The sequence below is a fragment of the Marmota flaviventris genome, chromosome 3 (genome assembly GCF_047511675.1).
Source record: "Marmota flaviventris isolate mMarFla1 chromosome 3, mMarFla1.hap1, whole genome shotgun sequence".
NCBI classification, from domain to species: Eukaryota; Metazoa; Chordata; class Mammalia; order Rodentia; family Sciuridae; genus Marmota; species Marmota flaviventris.
This window is the reverse complement of record NC_092500.1, coordinates 97,121,996-97,138,712: the sequence shown is the minus strand read 5'-3', so window position 1 is coordinate 97,138,712 and position 16,717 is coordinate 97,121,996. Positions and strand designations below refer to the sequence as shown.

General features: G+C 34.6%; 1 protein-coding gene across 3 annotated transcripts in view; it reads left to right on the top strand.

Annotated features, from left to right (window-relative positions):
- Positions 1-16,717, top strand: part of Borcs5 (BLOC-1 related complex subunit 5) — a 97,529-nt gene that overhangs the window by 3,134 nt on the left and 77,678 nt on the right. The window lies entirely within an intron of this gene.

The following is a 16,717-nucleotide window of genomic DNA, read 5'->3' as shown; positions in this document are numbered from 1 at the left end:
GAAGCCTTCCTTGGTTACCCTATTTCAAATTATAGCCCTTTTCTCTGCTTGTTTTTTTTTTTTTTTTCTGTAGCATTCAGTCATTGACCTCTATTATAAATTTGTTTACTCTGTTTTTCTGCTGTAATATGAACTCCATTATGGCAGAAACTTTCTGTCTTAAAATTGAATCCCCAACACTTGAAATAGAGCCTAATGTTCAGTAGGGACTGAGTAATGAATGAATAGTGTTGGAGTTGGCCCTTCCCTATTGTATTTCCCTGAAAAGATTTTAATTCTTATTTGTGATCTAGGCTATGGCTTGATTAGTTTAGACCCACAAAAAAACTTTTACAACCACTGATGCATTTGTAATTAATTCTGGCAAGTGTTTTGCATCAGAATGTATTTATGAGAGGCAAGAGCACCCACTTGATAAGCGTATTTTGAGGTCATATGAAGGCCATAACTTTATTGTTTTTATATCTGCATTAAGTGCTAGAAATGATTTTTCTGTTAAGTGAACAGTATTTATGCTATAGTTCCCCAGGCATCCTCCTCCCCTCAATCCCATGTCCATCACCAAATGAGAAAACAATGAATTGTAAGGCCCAGTTTATTTAACCTGCACCTTAGTTTTCTGTTGCTATAACTTAATACTGAAGACTGGGTAATTTAGTTGTTTACTTTTTCAGTACTTGGAATTGAACCCAGTGGCACTCTTATCAATGAGCTATACTTCTTGCCCTTTTTATTTTATATTTTGAGACAAGGTCTTGGTATGTTGTCCACACTGTCCTTGAATTTGTGATCCTCCTGCCTCAGCCTCCAGAGTAGCGGGGATTATAGGCTTGTGCCACAGTTCACAGCCAGACTGGGTAATTTATAAAGGATTTATTTACCTTACAGTTCTGGAAATCCAAGAGCTTGACACTGCTACCTGTGTGGCATCTAGTGAGGACTTATATGTTAGGTCATGACATGGTGAAGGATATCACATAGCTTGCTCCCTCTTCCTTTTGTAACAAAGGCATTAATGCAGTCTTAGGTTCCCATCCTCATGACCTCATTTAATCCTAATCCCTTCCCAAATGCCCCACCTCCCAATCCATTAGAATATAATTTTGGGGATTAAGTTTCAGCATGAGTTTTGGAAAGGAGACCCAGGTCATAACAACCTGGTATCATATAATATAAAACATACACTTATATAAAACTGTTTGTATTAAAATGTTCCCCCCATAAGATCCATTTAATTCTTGAATTAACATTGAATTAAAATCTATTTAATTATTTGAATAATTTGTGCAAGATCAGACAGCTGGCAAGCAGAGATTGAACTTGAATCTTCTTCACTGATATCAAATCCTATATTAATCGCACTGTCCCATACTGTACTTAAGAAAAATGTGCTATTTAATTATCCATATATCATCTTCCCAGAGTTTCATCTGCTTTACAGTGGCCTCAGAGTTAGATTTTGATATCCTATTATCCATCTTATTAGTTTTTATTATTTTGAGGAACATGAGTCTCCAAAGAAACGAACATTAATGAAATTTGCATCTGTACTTGTTCAGACAGATTAAAAGACATAACCTTTATCTTTTTTTGTTTGTTCTTTTTTAGATATACATGATGGTAGAATGTACTTTGACCTAGCTTTTACTTTAGAAAATTAAGAGCTGTATTCTCTAATCCATCCCTTCTGGAATTGCACAGAGTACTATCTATAGCCACAAATTTTTCATTCCCCATCTTCCTTTCATTCCCCATCTCCATCCTCTCACCTCCCAATTTCTTCTAGTCCTAGGTGGGACCTTATATGACCAATTAAAAAAAAAATATTTGTTAGTTGTAGGTGGACACAATGCCTTTATATTTATTTATTTATTTTTTATGTGGTGTTGAGAATCAAACCCAGTGCCTCACATGTGCTAGGCAAGCACTCTTTCACTGAGCCACAACCCCAGCCCAATTATGTGATCAATTCTTGTCTTCACTTTAGGAAACTACTCAAAACAAACAGAACTTTGAGATATACTAAATAATTTTCTGGGGTTAGTTTTTTCATCATTTGAAATAATCAATACTTTATGATAATAAACTGATTAATAAGGAAAGTATCTAGAAGATTTGGTTAATGCCAAATACCACTTAATAGTGAAGCTAACCTCAGATTTAAAAATCATCATTAACATCATCAACCATAAATGTTAATAATTAATGTGATATGGTTAATGTAACACAATGCTATGCAACTGAACTTGGTTGCATTGATAGTTGGGTTTTAATTGGGATTTTGCCATCAACTAATTATATTGCCCTTGTATTGTTTTCTTACTGCTTTGAGCCTTTGTTATTAAGAAATGTTGATGGCACACACCTGTAATTCCAGTGGTTTGGGAGGCTGAGGCAGGATTGCAAGTTCAAAGCCAGCCTCAGCAATTTAGCAAGCCCCTAAGCAATTTACCGAGACCCTGTCTCTAAATAAAATATAAACAGGGCTGGGGATGTGGCTCAGTGGTTGAAAATAGTGAGGCACAGGTGACTGTTAAGAGGTTTTCTGGTGTTTGCCTAAGGAAGGTAGAGAAATCACTTGATGAACCAGGCATAGGTGCAAACCTACAATCCCAGCAACGGGGAGCCGGAGGCAGGAAAATCGCAAGTTCCAGGCCAGCTTGGGCAATTTAGTGAGACCCTGTTTCAAGATAAAAAGGGCTGGGGATGTAGGATGTAGCTCTGTGGTAAAGCACCCCCTGGGTTCAATTCCAATACAGGAAGAAAAAAAAAAAAAGAAATTGTTTGAGAATGGTGGGATTCTAGAAATGGCAACATGTGACTGTGACCAGACTACAGGCAGAAATAAGCCAGTGTGCATTTACAGTAATACTCATCTTTCACTTGGGAAGAAGAAACCTTTTGGACCATGATTAGAAAATATAAGCAAAGGGAAAAGAAAATGGGTAGAAATAAATAAATACAGTTATGATAATAATAGCTGAAAATGCCCTCAATACTTTTGTGATAGTTACCATTTTTTCCATTTTATAGATTGACTTAGTTTACATAGCCTAAAGTCATGTAGCTATAGTGATAGCCCATCTTAAGATGGCATCAGGACACCTAGTTTCAACTATTTTGTATATAGGATATGACTCAGTTTCCAGTTTTAGCAAAGCCTATCATTTAACTCTCTAGGCTATGAGAGGAAATAGTGTGGTGAAAGTGATGTTGTTCTGAGTTTTAAGGTACAGCATATTTGTTGCAGAGCCTCCTGCTTAGACATTGTTCTGCCTGGTAATTTAAAACCCTGCCCTCTGTCTACTAGGAGGCTGCTAGGGCCACTCATCACTGTCGCCTTTATACTCTGATCTCTTTTTTCCCCCCTTTACTGCTTTCAGGATGAGGCTATTTCTCAAAGTAGTAAAAAGGGCCACACAGTGAAGGCTGTACCCCCCAGGTTTGATTTCAGAAAGCTTTTATTCAACTTAATGACAGTTTATTCTTTCAAAACAATATATTCAAATGTTACACAAAGTTCACTATTGTTCCATAATGTCACATGATGTAATGGTAATGCTGGTGGGTGATCTGCAGAGGCAGTGGCTGGGGAGTTTGGGGCTATTTGTATGACTGAGGTAATGTTTGCATTTTTAATAAGCAAGCAGATTCTTTCTTTGGTTTTAACCCTTTTGCATAAATACCCTGGAGTATAATTTAGACTTTATAATCCAAATGTCTGTTCCTCTCTCGTTTAAGTCAAAAGGATTTTTCTTTTTCATGGCAATCTCTGAATTTAGCAATTTATTTTGATGTGTAAAGCATTTAATAGGAAATGAAGGATTAGAAAATTAGAAAGTGGCAATAAATAGCTATGACAAAACACAAACGCAAAATGTCAGTTTGATGTAAGCTAGTAAGATTCTAAGGTGTTATAGATTTCTTAAAATTTACCCACTCATTTTTTAGTGAAGCCACTGTAGTTTGTCATTCTAAAGAAATGAAATATTTTCAAGAGAAAGACGATATTGTTGATATTTTATGTAAAAATGAAAATTATTCTGTTAATTTTTGGATGAATATATGCATACATACATATGCATATGAAATTCTTTGTAACTGACTTATCATTTTTGTCAGTGACCTTGAATCAACATAAGGGATTGTCTTACTGCCTAAGGAAGGGACTGTTACCAACAAAGTAAATCAAGCACATTGAGTGTAGATGTTTAAATGATATTAAGCAGCATTGTTGGGCAATCTGAGTGTGGTGAAGGACATGACACATGTGAAATAGACTTTAATAATTAAAAAGAACCTGTCTTTTCTTGGTAGAACAAAATTTCATGGAACCACCATGAAGGATCTTAAGTCATATGAAATACTAAGAATTAGTACTTGAGATTGTAGCTGGGGGAGAATGAAATGATGAGAAAGGGGAAAAGAGCATGCAGACTAGGGATGTAGCTCTATGGTAGAGCTCTTGCCTAGCACGTGCAAGGCTTGGGTTCAAACCCTGGCACTACAAAGAACAAAAAAGAGTACATGAGGGAGTGAGATTTCAAATGATCAATTTCCTCACAGTCTTCTCAATTACACTTCTGTCATGCAGACAAATAAAGGTGCAAAATCTTTGCATTCATCAGACATCTGCCTCTACTAGCTGTCAGACCTTATCGCTGAATTGGAAAAAGGTATACCAAGTAGGGGCTTAGAGAATGGATCTTAATCAGAGCCATGGCTTAAAAGTAACTTCTAAGCCCAGGTTGATCCTAAGACTATTTTCTCTCAAATACTATAATTAATTAAAAAATTATTCCTGATTACCTTGTAGATTTATTTTTTTGTGTTATAACTCTTCATTTAATCTTTGAAGTATGGCTATTAACCAGTACAGTGTTAGCCTTACTCAGAAAAGAGGGAAGTACCAGGTGAATGGTCACTTTAAACCAGTGAGCTGGTTCACTTTTTTCCTCACTCTAGTAAATCTCTTTGCCTGCCTCATTACTGTTTCTTTCGTTAAATGTCAGAGGTTTCTGTGCCTTTCTCTGATATTTAATACTTCTGTTTTATTCTTCTATTTCCTGGGATGTTGCGTCTGTATTTGCTTTTTCTCTAGCATCTAGCTTAGTGAACTACTTTTGTTCAGATATACAAATCATTCCATATTTAAAACAGAAAAGTAAAATATTTTCATTTGACTCCATTGCTCCTCCAGGCTACTATGCTTTCTGTTTTATAAATCTCTACTTCCAAATTTACTGCATGGCTACCACATGCTGTTTTTTCCTGCATCCTTTCTGCCTCATATTTGTTGTTTTATTGATATTTGCTTCTTTGGAGGACAATTAGTGTTCTCTTTTCATGCCTAATGATTTTCTTAGTTCATGTCCTCCTCTTTTCCATATTGAACATCCACTTTACTTACTAATTCTACCTTCCTTTAGCGTCATGACCCAGTCCCCCCCCCGCCCAACCATGTAATGTACTTTTCTGTTTGCTCATTAGCTTCTGTTCTTCTCTGCATAGCTCTTTTGGAGAACTAAAGTTCTAAGAACTTAAAGTGTTTTTAAATATAGACATCAAAATGATCATGAGTCACTAGCATCAGTTTCAACTTCTAGTCTTATTTCTTTAGCTATGAGCTAGTCAGTACAGCCATGTATTGTTACTTTAAATTCTGCATGCCTTGTCTTCTACCTACATATTTAAATGTTCACTTATTCAATAAAACAGATTTTTTTAAATTAGGTGAATAATGTACACTTGAAGAGAGTGTGTTCTGCAGTTGTTTTGTATAGTGTTCTATAAATGTCAGGTCAAGGTACAGTTGATAGTATTTATATTTTGTATTTTTTTTAGTATTTAGTTACAGGTGGACACAGGGACACAGTGTCTTTATTTTACTTTATGTGGTGCTGAGGATCAAATCCAGTGCCTCACACATGCTAGGTAAGCACTCTACCTCTGAGCCACAATCCCAGCCCCATATTTTGTATTTTTATTGACTGATTTTATCACTTACTGAAAGACAGGTATAAAAATATCCAGTTATGAGTGCAAATTTGCCTATTGTCAGATATTTATTTATTTATTTATTCATTCATTCATTCATTCGTACCAGGGATTGGACCCAGGGCACTTAACTACTGAGCCACATCCCAGCCTTTTTTTTTAATTATTTTTTAATTTTTTTAGTTGTAGATGGACACATACCTTTATTTATTTATTTTTATGTGGTGCTGAGGATTGAACACATACCTCACATGTACTAGGCAAGTGCTCTACCACTGAGCCACAACCCCAGCCCCCAAGCCCTTTTTTAAATATTTTGTTTAGAGGCAGGGTCTTACTGAGTTACTTAGGGCCTGGCTATCCTCCTGCCTCAGCCTTCCGAGCCACTGAGATTATAGGCCTGCACCACAGTGCTCAGCCCTGTTGTCAGTTTTTGCATATGTATTTTGGAATTCTGTTTTTAGACATATTCACATTAACAATTCATAAATTGACCAGGCATGGTGGTGCATGCTGGTAATCCCAGTGACTCAAGAGGCTAAAACAGGATTGTGAGTTCAAAGCCAGCCTTAGCAATTTAGGTCCTGAGCAACTCAGCAAGACCTTGTCTTTAAGTAAAAATATAAAAAAGGGATGGGGATGTGGCTCAGTGTACCAAAAAAAAAAAAAAAAATCGATAAATTGATCTTCTATCATTATGAAAATGTCCTTCTATTTGTGGTATTACTCCATCTCATAGTGTATATTGTTTTATATTGATATATCTACTCTAACTTTCTTACACTTATTGTTTGCATAGTTTTTACTATTATTTTACTTATTTTTACCTAGTTATGTCTTCATATTTAAAGTATCTTGTAGAAAGCATAGAATAGTAGGGTCTTGCTTTTGTATCTAGGCTAACAGTCTGCCTTTTAATTAGTGGTGCAAAATTGATAAGATTGGATATAAGTCTACCATTTTCTTCTTCATTTTCTATTTGTTATGTTCTTGATTCTTTTCACTCTTTTCCAGCCTTTTGATCAATTGAATATTTTTTTAGTATTCCATTTTAGTTCCTTTATTTGCTTTTTTTGTACTTCTTTGCATCATTTTTTAAATGATTGCTCTAGGGATTACAATATGTACCCTTAATTTATCAGAGTTCATTGAGAGTTACTATTCTGTCACTTGGCATAACATGTAAGAACCTTTCAATGATATGGTTTCATTCACCTCCACTTCTTTGTGCTTTATCTGTCATATATAGTGTTTTATATATATATATATATATATATATATATATATATATATTAGAAATCCTACAGTAATTTTATGCACATGTATTTGTTTCAAACAATCATCTTTTAGAGAAATTAAGAGAAAAAGTTCCCGTTGGATGCCATTTATTCTTTAGTGCAAAGAACTTTTTTTTTTTTTTTTTAGTATTCCTTGCAGTGCAGATCAGCTGGGAAAAAAACCTGACTTTATCTATCTGAAAATGTCATTTTTTGGCCCAGTTTTGTTGAACACTTGTTGTTATTTTTTTAATAATCACTTAGTTTTTGAAGTGATACTGTGAGACTATGAATCTCATTTTTTCACCATTCATAATACCTATTGATATTTCTTGCTTTAAACTAATTCTACTGTGTTTTCTGCCAAATGGTGATTTTTGAAAAAAATTTTTAATTTCTTCATTTATTAATTTGCATACTGCTGTAAGAGAGCTTTCTCTCCTCCCTTTGTCTTTTCCCTTTCTCCCTTTCTCTTCATTTATTTATTTATTCATTTATTTTAATCAATGTGGAACAGTGTACTCCTGTTTTTGTTTTTTCAGATTACTGTTATTTATTTTCAGTCTTCAAATGGTCCAGATTTTCTGGGCATGGTGGTGCATATCTGTAATCTTAGCTAGGTTGAGGCAGGAGAATTGCAAGTTTGAGGCCAGCCTGGACAAGCTAGTGAGACCCTATCTCAAAATTAGAAAAAAGGCTGGAGGTGTAGCTTGGTTGTAGAGTGCCACTAAGTTCCATTCCAAGTACTGCAAAAAATAGAAACAAAAACCCTCCAGATTTGTCCAGTTGTGCCACCTTTAGTCGAGCTTCCTGTGTCCTTTAATAGATTTCTTCTTTCTTTTCTTTTTTGGTACCATGGATTGAACTTGGGGACACTTGACCACTGAGCCACATCCCTAGCCCTGTTTTGTATTTTATTTAGAGACTGGGTCTCACTGAGTAGCTTAGTACCTTGCCATTGCTGAAGCTGCTTTGAACTCTCAATCCTCCTGCCTCAGCCTCCCCAGCCGATAGGACGACAGGCATGCACAAAAACCCTCCACATTTGTCCAGTTGTGCCACCTTTAGTCGAGCTTCCTGTGTCCTTTGATATATTTCTTTTTTCTTTCTTTTCTTTTTTTTTTTTTTTTGGTAACAGGGATTGAACTTGGGGGCACTTGACCACTGAGATATATTTCTTTTATTCTTTGAACATGTCTTTAGTTTCTGGAACAATATAATGTTCCAGACTTATCTCATTCTTCCCTGTCTCCAGTCAGACATTTCTCAAAGGAACTCTGATTGTTTTAGTAGACAGTGGTATTTAGAAACCACTCCCTGAACCATTCAGTGGATTGTACTGGGAATTACATATGTGTGCATAAACATACATATTCACACATTTATACCCATGTTATTTCTCTCTCTCTGTGTATATGTATATGTATGTATGAATATATATATATATAGAGAGAGAGAGAGAGAGAGAGAGAGAGAAAACGATGAGCTCATACTAATGTATGCCATGTGTTCATTGATTTCCAGGTTTAAGGTTCTTATCAGATACTTTGGCCATTAATTCAGGTGTTTTTTTTCTCCCCACTTATCTCAGCCTTTTTGTGGGACTCAATGTCTGTGTTATAATAATTGATATTTTCTCACAGGTTATCAACATACCTTTCAGTTTTTACTTTTAGTCTTTTCCTTTCCATCCTTTGGATAGTTTTGATTGCTGTGTTTCCAGATGCAGGCCTTTTCCCCCCTATTGTGTCTATACTGTTCTTAATTCATCCAAGTTATTTTAATGTCATACATTTCCGCTTCAGATGTATCCCCCTTGCTTAAATATCTTTTTCTACTTATAACACTTATGTTTTCCTCTGCTTTTTGAACCTATGGATTATAGATCATAATTTTTTTAACTTCCTACTGGCTATTCTGTCATTTCTGAATGTGTTTTTTGTTGATTGAACTTTCTTGTGGTTATAGGTCATTTTTTCTGCTTATTTGCATGTCTGGAAGTTTTTTTTTTTTTAATTGTATGCCAAACAGTATATTTTGGGTTTTAGTACTATATTCCTTTAGTCTTTGTTTTGTGGCATCAGGGATTGAACCCAGGGGCTCTTAACCACTGAGCCACATCCTCAGCCTGTTTTATTTTCAGTTTTGAGACAAAGTCTCACTGAGTTGCTTAGGGCCTTGTGAAGTTGCTGAGGATGGCTTTGACTTGTGATCCTCCTGCCTCAGCCTCTTGAGTTGCTAGGATTACAGGTGTATGCCATCACACCCAGCCTGGTGCTATGTTGCTTTAAAGGACACTGGATTTTGTTCTGGTATACAAGTTATAAGTTACTTACAATCAATTTGACCCTTTTTATGCTTCCTTTTAAGTTCTGTTGGGGCTCATCTAAAACAACCTCTAGTTTAATTTAGTTATTACTAAGATGCTGTCTTTCTGAGTACTGTCTTTCTGGGTACTCTGTTACCCTGTGTTTTATGAAGTCTCTCTACTGTGGCTGGTGGAAACATGAAGTATTCTTAACCCTGTCTGCGTTTAAGAAATTGTTTTGCTTACTTCTTTCATGTAATTGTTTCTCCAGTCTCGTGGAATTTTACCATAAATTCACAGATTAATGTTTACCCAGAGAATTGAGGTTACTCCGTGCAGATCTCCGGAGTGCTGTCTTACTTTCTTATATTCTGATGTGTAAATCTAGGCACTTTAGTATCCCTAAACTCTTGTCTTCTCTCCAGCTCAGTGAGGCAGCTGGGCTTTTTTTTTCCCCCTCCATATCCTTCCTTCTATGAACTGAATGTTATCTCCCTAAAATTCACAGATTGAGATTCTAACCTCCAGTATGATATTGTTAGGAAATGAAGCCACTAGGAGGTGATTTGATTATGAGGGTGAGTGCTTACAAGTGGAATTTGTGCCCTTTATAAGAAGAGGTAGGAGAGAACTTGCTTCCTATCTCTCTCTGCCACATGAGCGCCCACTGAGAAGATGGCCATTTGCAATCCAAAACAAATCTACCATCACTTAGATTTTGGATTTCTAGCTGTCAAAACTGTGAAAAATAAATGTTTATTGTTAAGCCACCAATTGTATGGTATTCTTATTATATTAGCTCAAACTAAGCTGTGCTGGTCTATATCCTAGAAACTGCCTATATAACAGAAAGCTGGAGAAATGTAGAGCTTGTTTTCCTTCTCTCAGGGATCAGAATCCTGCACTGCACTGCCAGTCATACAATATCTAAAAAAAAGTGCTTCATATATTGAATCTGGTTTTCTAGTTATTGATAACTAAAAGGCATATGAACAGTTAATTCTTTGTGAGCAGAAGCATAAATAATTTTAAAAATGTTTTTTAATCCATATTTTTCTGTCTAGAACCACTTCTTTCATTTTTACTTAAGAGCTCTGTGCCCAGTAGCCTTTGGTTCCTTTCTGCAACATATTGATAAACATCTACTAAGTGCCTAATAGTATGAGGGCAGTGGTGATACAAAAATATGACAGTTACTCCTTAGGGGCTTTTATAGTTTCAGGAGCAATTCAGATAGGTAAATATCTCATATGACCAGTGACATTGGCCTTATGCCCAAAAGATGTGAATGGAGGAGGGAACTATTAATTTGGTTTAGAAGTTTGGGGCATACTTCATAGAGGAAGTATCATTGAGGGATGGGTATTCCTAGCTTTAAAGTCTTTTTTTTTTTTTTTTTTTGAGAGAGAGAGAGAGAAGAGAATTTTTTAATATTTATTTTTTAGTGTTCGGTGGACACAACATCTTATTTTTTTTTTATGTGGTGCTGAGGATCAAACCCAGTGCCCCGCGCATGCCAGGCGAGTGTGCTACTGCTTGAGCCACATCCCCAGCCCAGCTTTAAAGTCTTATATGTAAATAAAAGATATAATTCTAAATAATTAGACTATGCCAAAATTCTCTATTTAAAATCGTATTTGGAATGTACTGCTTTGATTTTCTTTTCCTTGCCTAAATATCATAAGTATGCAGGTTAAGTTCTGCTTTTAATTTTAAGCAATATTAAATGTTAACTTACTAGAATAATTGTCAATTTGTGTGCTAATTTACTTTATCTAAATTTTAAATGTGTTGTATTATGAATTTAAACAAAAATAAATACCCAAGGATGTATCTTTCTAAACAATATTATTTCCTGTCTGAGTTAATGAATTATTCCTGTAGTATGAAAGTAAGAATCAACAAATGAACCTTCTAAGGTTCTGGTTTGTCAATAGTTTCTGCTAAGAAATGGCCTGGAAACATTCTAAGGATGAAGAGTATAAAATTCTGTATAAACATATAGAGTATAAACATCTTCAGTTTTTCTCCTTTTCAGAAAATTCTCATATATATAAATTCTTCTATTTTTAAATATACATCTGAGACTGAAATATTAATTTAGAAAAGCTGAGGCTTTATAGGTATTTCCAGAATTTTAAAAAAATTCCATTCTCCTCCCCATTTAGACATTTTATTTTGGTGCTAATTTTGTATTATTTGGATGTGATCGTAATAAGGTTTTCCAATTGGAGCAGAAGAGGAAGTCACATTCTCTTTTTGAGCTCTTGCTATTTATCAGATATTGTTAGGCTAGGCATACAAAAACCAAAAAGCATGGTTCCCATGGAGAGCAGTCTGCTGAGACTATATAGTTAACAGATAAATTGTAATTTAACACGAAAAGTGCTATAGTGTAATAATCCTTTTGGGCACTGAAAGTAAGGAACAGCTTATTCTGTCTGATGGAGATAGTAAAAATTGACAAGAATCAGAAAAACTTAAGATAATTTATATTTGCAATCTGTTAGATAGTACAGGTTGAATATTGGTTTTCCAAAATGCTTAGAACCAGAAGTGTTACAGATTTCTGAATTTTTCAAAGTTTGGAATATTTTCATAGGTCCAAGATGCTCTGAAATCAAACTTTTCAAGTGCCAACGTGATTTTCAAAGAGTTTGAGGGGCTGGGGTTGTGGCTCAGTGGTAGAGCACTTGCCTAGCTTGTGAGAGGCACTAGGTTCGATTCTCAGCACCACATAAAGATAAATAAAATAAAGGTCCATGACAACTAAAACAAATAAATAAATAAAAAGTTTGAAATTTTGGAGCATTGTGGATTTTTGAATTAGGGATGTTCAACCTGTAATTATTTCCAAAACTTTGTTGTGCATAAGAAACTACTTGGAGGGCTGGGGTTATAGCTCAGTGGTGGAGCACTTGCCTAGCATGTGTGAGGCCTTGGGTTCGATTTTGAGTACTATATATAAATAAAATAAAGATCCTTTGACAACTAAAACAACATTTTAAAAAGAAGGAAAGAAACTACTTGGAGAAACTTTTTTAAAAAAATGATGATTATTGGACCCCAACCTCTGGATTCTGGTTAGTAGGTTCAGGTGTAAGATTAGTATTCTAGATGATTCTGAAGTGAGTCCATGGACTGTGCTTTGGAAAACATTAGCTTTTTGATATCACAAGAACTGTGAAATCACTCAACAAAATGATTTTAGACTTTTTTGGTACTGGGGATTAAACCCAGGAGTGCTTTACCATTAGCTATATATTCTTAGTACTTTTTATTTTTTGTTTTGAGACAGGGTCTTACTAAATCTCTGAGACTGGCCTTGAATTTGTAATCTTCTTGCCTCAACCTCCAGAGTTGCTGGGATTACAGGCATGTGCCACTGTGTCTAGCTAGATACTTTAAAAAGAGATGTGGTTATTTAAGGAGTATTTTGAAATCTGTTATTAGGTTTTTAATCTTATTAGATGAACTCTGTCATTCAAACTATGATTCACATTTGATGACTGTACATTAAGTTTTGGATTCATTGAAAATTCATTGTAGAGGACTCTGCTGAAACTGTCACAGGTTTTAAGTAATTTTAACATATTCTTTACCAAAATTTAGTTTTACAGAAAGCCAATAAAATGAAAAGTAATGTTTTAAAGAATAAGTTTAGATAGATAATAAATTATTTTCTGCTGAAATGATGAAAAAACATTTTCAAAAATTTCTAAAATTTTTATTGACTGAAAATGTCAGTAGGCAATAAATATGTACAGAAATGCAGTTTTTATTTACAAGGTTTTTGGAACAGATTGTCACAGTTGGGGGTTGCTTTGCTCTTCAGTCTTTTCAACTAACTGAAGGCTCTTCTTTGACTTACAGTTAAGATAGTAATATCTTGTTAAGTTTTATGTTGTATCTAGATTAGTATTTACTATGAGAAGTGAAACAGATAAACCCCAGTGAGAGGAGTTAACAGTAATGTCAGCCAAAGATAAATTAAAATATTTTTAATGCTACTAAATACCACCATTCATCCTCATATTTTGACATTTTTTCATAAGATGGCTTCCTTTTATAGTTTAATTTACAGCAGATCTGTTTTCAGCACTTTTGCCACTAGATGTCACTATACTAAAACAATTAATGAGTTGGTTGACCCTACAACTTGTGTCAGTATTTTTAAAGGCCTTTGGTTAATAATATTTACTCTGTGGTATCTGGATTTCTTAAAAAAAAAAAACAAAAAAAACTGATCATAGCTCACTTTACACACAAGCTGGTCTGGAAAAATATACACGTTCTGGGATGTATTCATAATCTGTAATTACTTGTTTTAGTGTTAAGACAAAAAAGGAAAAAAATCATATTACAGGAAATGTTTTAGTGATCTTAATTTTTAGGAGAAAAAACTCTAGTTTCACTCTATTGCTATACTCAAAGGAGTAATTCAGTTTACTGGAAACAATCCAAATATCCATCAACTTGTGAGTGGATGAACAAAATGCCATGTATGCTTACAGTGGAATACTAGACAGCACTAAAAAGAAACAACTGATACATGCAGCAACATGGATAAACTGCAGAAACATTATGCTTGGATTCAGGACAGCCAGCTTTGGGTGATGAGACCTCTCACCATGGTAGAAGCAGGAGAAAATATAGGGGAAGAAATATATATGAAAGATGGTTTGATCTAACTGGATATTAAAAGAGGTTTGAATAAGAAGGCCATATCAAAATGATTCTAAGTTTACAGTTAATCTCTGGTTCACCCTCCAGTCCTGGTCAATCTCAGATATGCTTTATGGACATTTCATATACATGGAACCATACAGTATGTGTGGGTTTTGTTTTGTTTTTAGTCTGACTTCCAGTTTTTTATTATTATATGTAATGCTGTTATGAGGCTTTGTGCCCAGTGTGTTCAGGTGAATGTTTTCTTTTGCATGGGTTCCTAGAGTGCAGAGGGTAGATTGTATAGTAAACCTATGTTTACTTTTACCAAACTGCTAGCTTTTTCCAAAATTTTACATCAATGTATGAGGATTCCATTTTCTCTTTCTGGTTGTAGCCAACAGAGTGCTTATGTAATGGTATCTCATTGTGGTTTTCATTTATATTTCTCTAATGATGATGAGATTCTTTTATGAATGTATTAACTATTCATATACTTCTTAAATATATTCAATACTTTTTAAGTATATGAATATATATAATATACTTATATATATAATGTATTAACTATTCATATACTTTTAAAGTATATTAATATACTTTTTTTTTAATTGGATGCCAAGCCCAGCACAAAGACCACAGTTACATTTTTTTTTAAGAGAGAGAGAAAGTCTTTTTTTGTAGATGGACACAACACAATGCCTTTATTTTTATGTGGTGCTGAGAATCAAACCCGGGTCCCGCCTGTGCTAGGCGAGCGCTGAGCCACAATCCCAGCCCCAGTATTAATATATTTTTTAAGTATATTCATATACTTTTTAAGTAAAATGGCTATATTAGTCTTTTGCCCACTTTAAAATTGTTTTTAACTTTTTTAAACATAGGTGCTCTTTTAAAGTGTACTGTGTGATCATTAGATCAAGTGTTCTATATGTGTTATGTCAGTTATGTTTGATGGTGTGGTGTTTGAGTTTTCTATATTCCTACTGACTTTTTGTCTAGTTTTATCGATTATTGAGAGTAAGGCATGAATTATTTCTCTGATATAGTTGAATTGTCTTTTGCTCCTTTCTTTTAGGTTTATGTATATCTAGGTGTGTGCGTGCATGCTTGCGCGCGCGTGTGTGTATATTTAGAATACTTAGGTCTTCCTGATATAAAATATGGAATGCCATTCTTATCTCTAATAATACTTTTTGTCTTAAAGTCTGTTTTATCTGTTATTAATGTAGCCATTCTTTATCTTTTATGGTACTCTGCTGGTATGTCTTTTTCCTATCCTTTTTCTTTCAACCCTTTGATATCTTTGAATCTAAGATGTATCTTTTGTACACAGCATGTTGTTGGATCTTAATGTTTTATCCCATTTGACACACTGTATCTTTTTGTTTTTAGGGGCAGTTAGGAGCGGGATATGGAGGACTGAACCCTTCCTTGTGCATGCTAGGCAAGCCCTGTACAAGAAGAGCCCTCTCAGTTCTTTACTTTTGGCTGAGGCGTAAAACCATTCACTATTTATGTAATTATTGAACAGGTTGGATTTGCCTTTTTGGTATTTGTTTTCCATGCATTCTTTTTTTAAAAAATATTTTTATTAGTTGTTGATGGATATTTATTTATTTATTTATTTGCAGTGCTGAGAATGGAACCCACTGCCTCTCACATACTAGGCAAGTGCTCTACCACTGAGCCACAATCCCAGCCTGCATCATGCATTCTTAATCTGCTTTGTTCCTCCATTCCTACTTGTCTGCCTCCCCTTTTCTGTATTAAATAAATATTTTTAGTGTACTGTTTTAACTCCTTTGTTGATTTTTTAAACTATTATTTTTGAAGTTGTTTTCTTAGTGGCTGCTCCAGGGATTCCAATTTTCATCTTAATTTATCAGAGTCTACTTCATATTCATACTGAAATCTGATAAAATATATACACTTTACTCTGATCTCATTTCATTTGTTCCCCTTCTTTCTTCTATTATTATGTTATCTATACATTTATAAACCCAGAACACAGTGTCCTAGTTATTGCTTTAATTTTTTGTCTTTTAAAAGAATTAAGATATGAATGAGATTATATTTATAGAATCTTTTATATTAACTCACATTTGTCATTTTTGTTTCTAATTTTTTCTTGAAGTGTGAGTCATCAGTTGTCACTTCCTTTCAACCTAAAGAGACTTCCCTTAGTGTTGCCTATAACACAGGTCTACTAGCAGTGGATTTTCTGTTTTTGCTTACCTAGTAAGTTCCCTATTTTATCTTCATTTTTGATGTATAAATTTGCTGGACATGGAATTCTTGGTTGACAGATTTTTTTTTTCCTCAGCATTTTGTATACCTTGGCGGGGCGGGGGAGAGGAGCAGTTACCAGGGATTGAACCCAGGGGCACTTAACCACTGAGCCACATTTGTACTCCATCCCTTCCCTTTTTTCTCCCAAGTTTTTATTTAATTTTTTTTGTGGTTG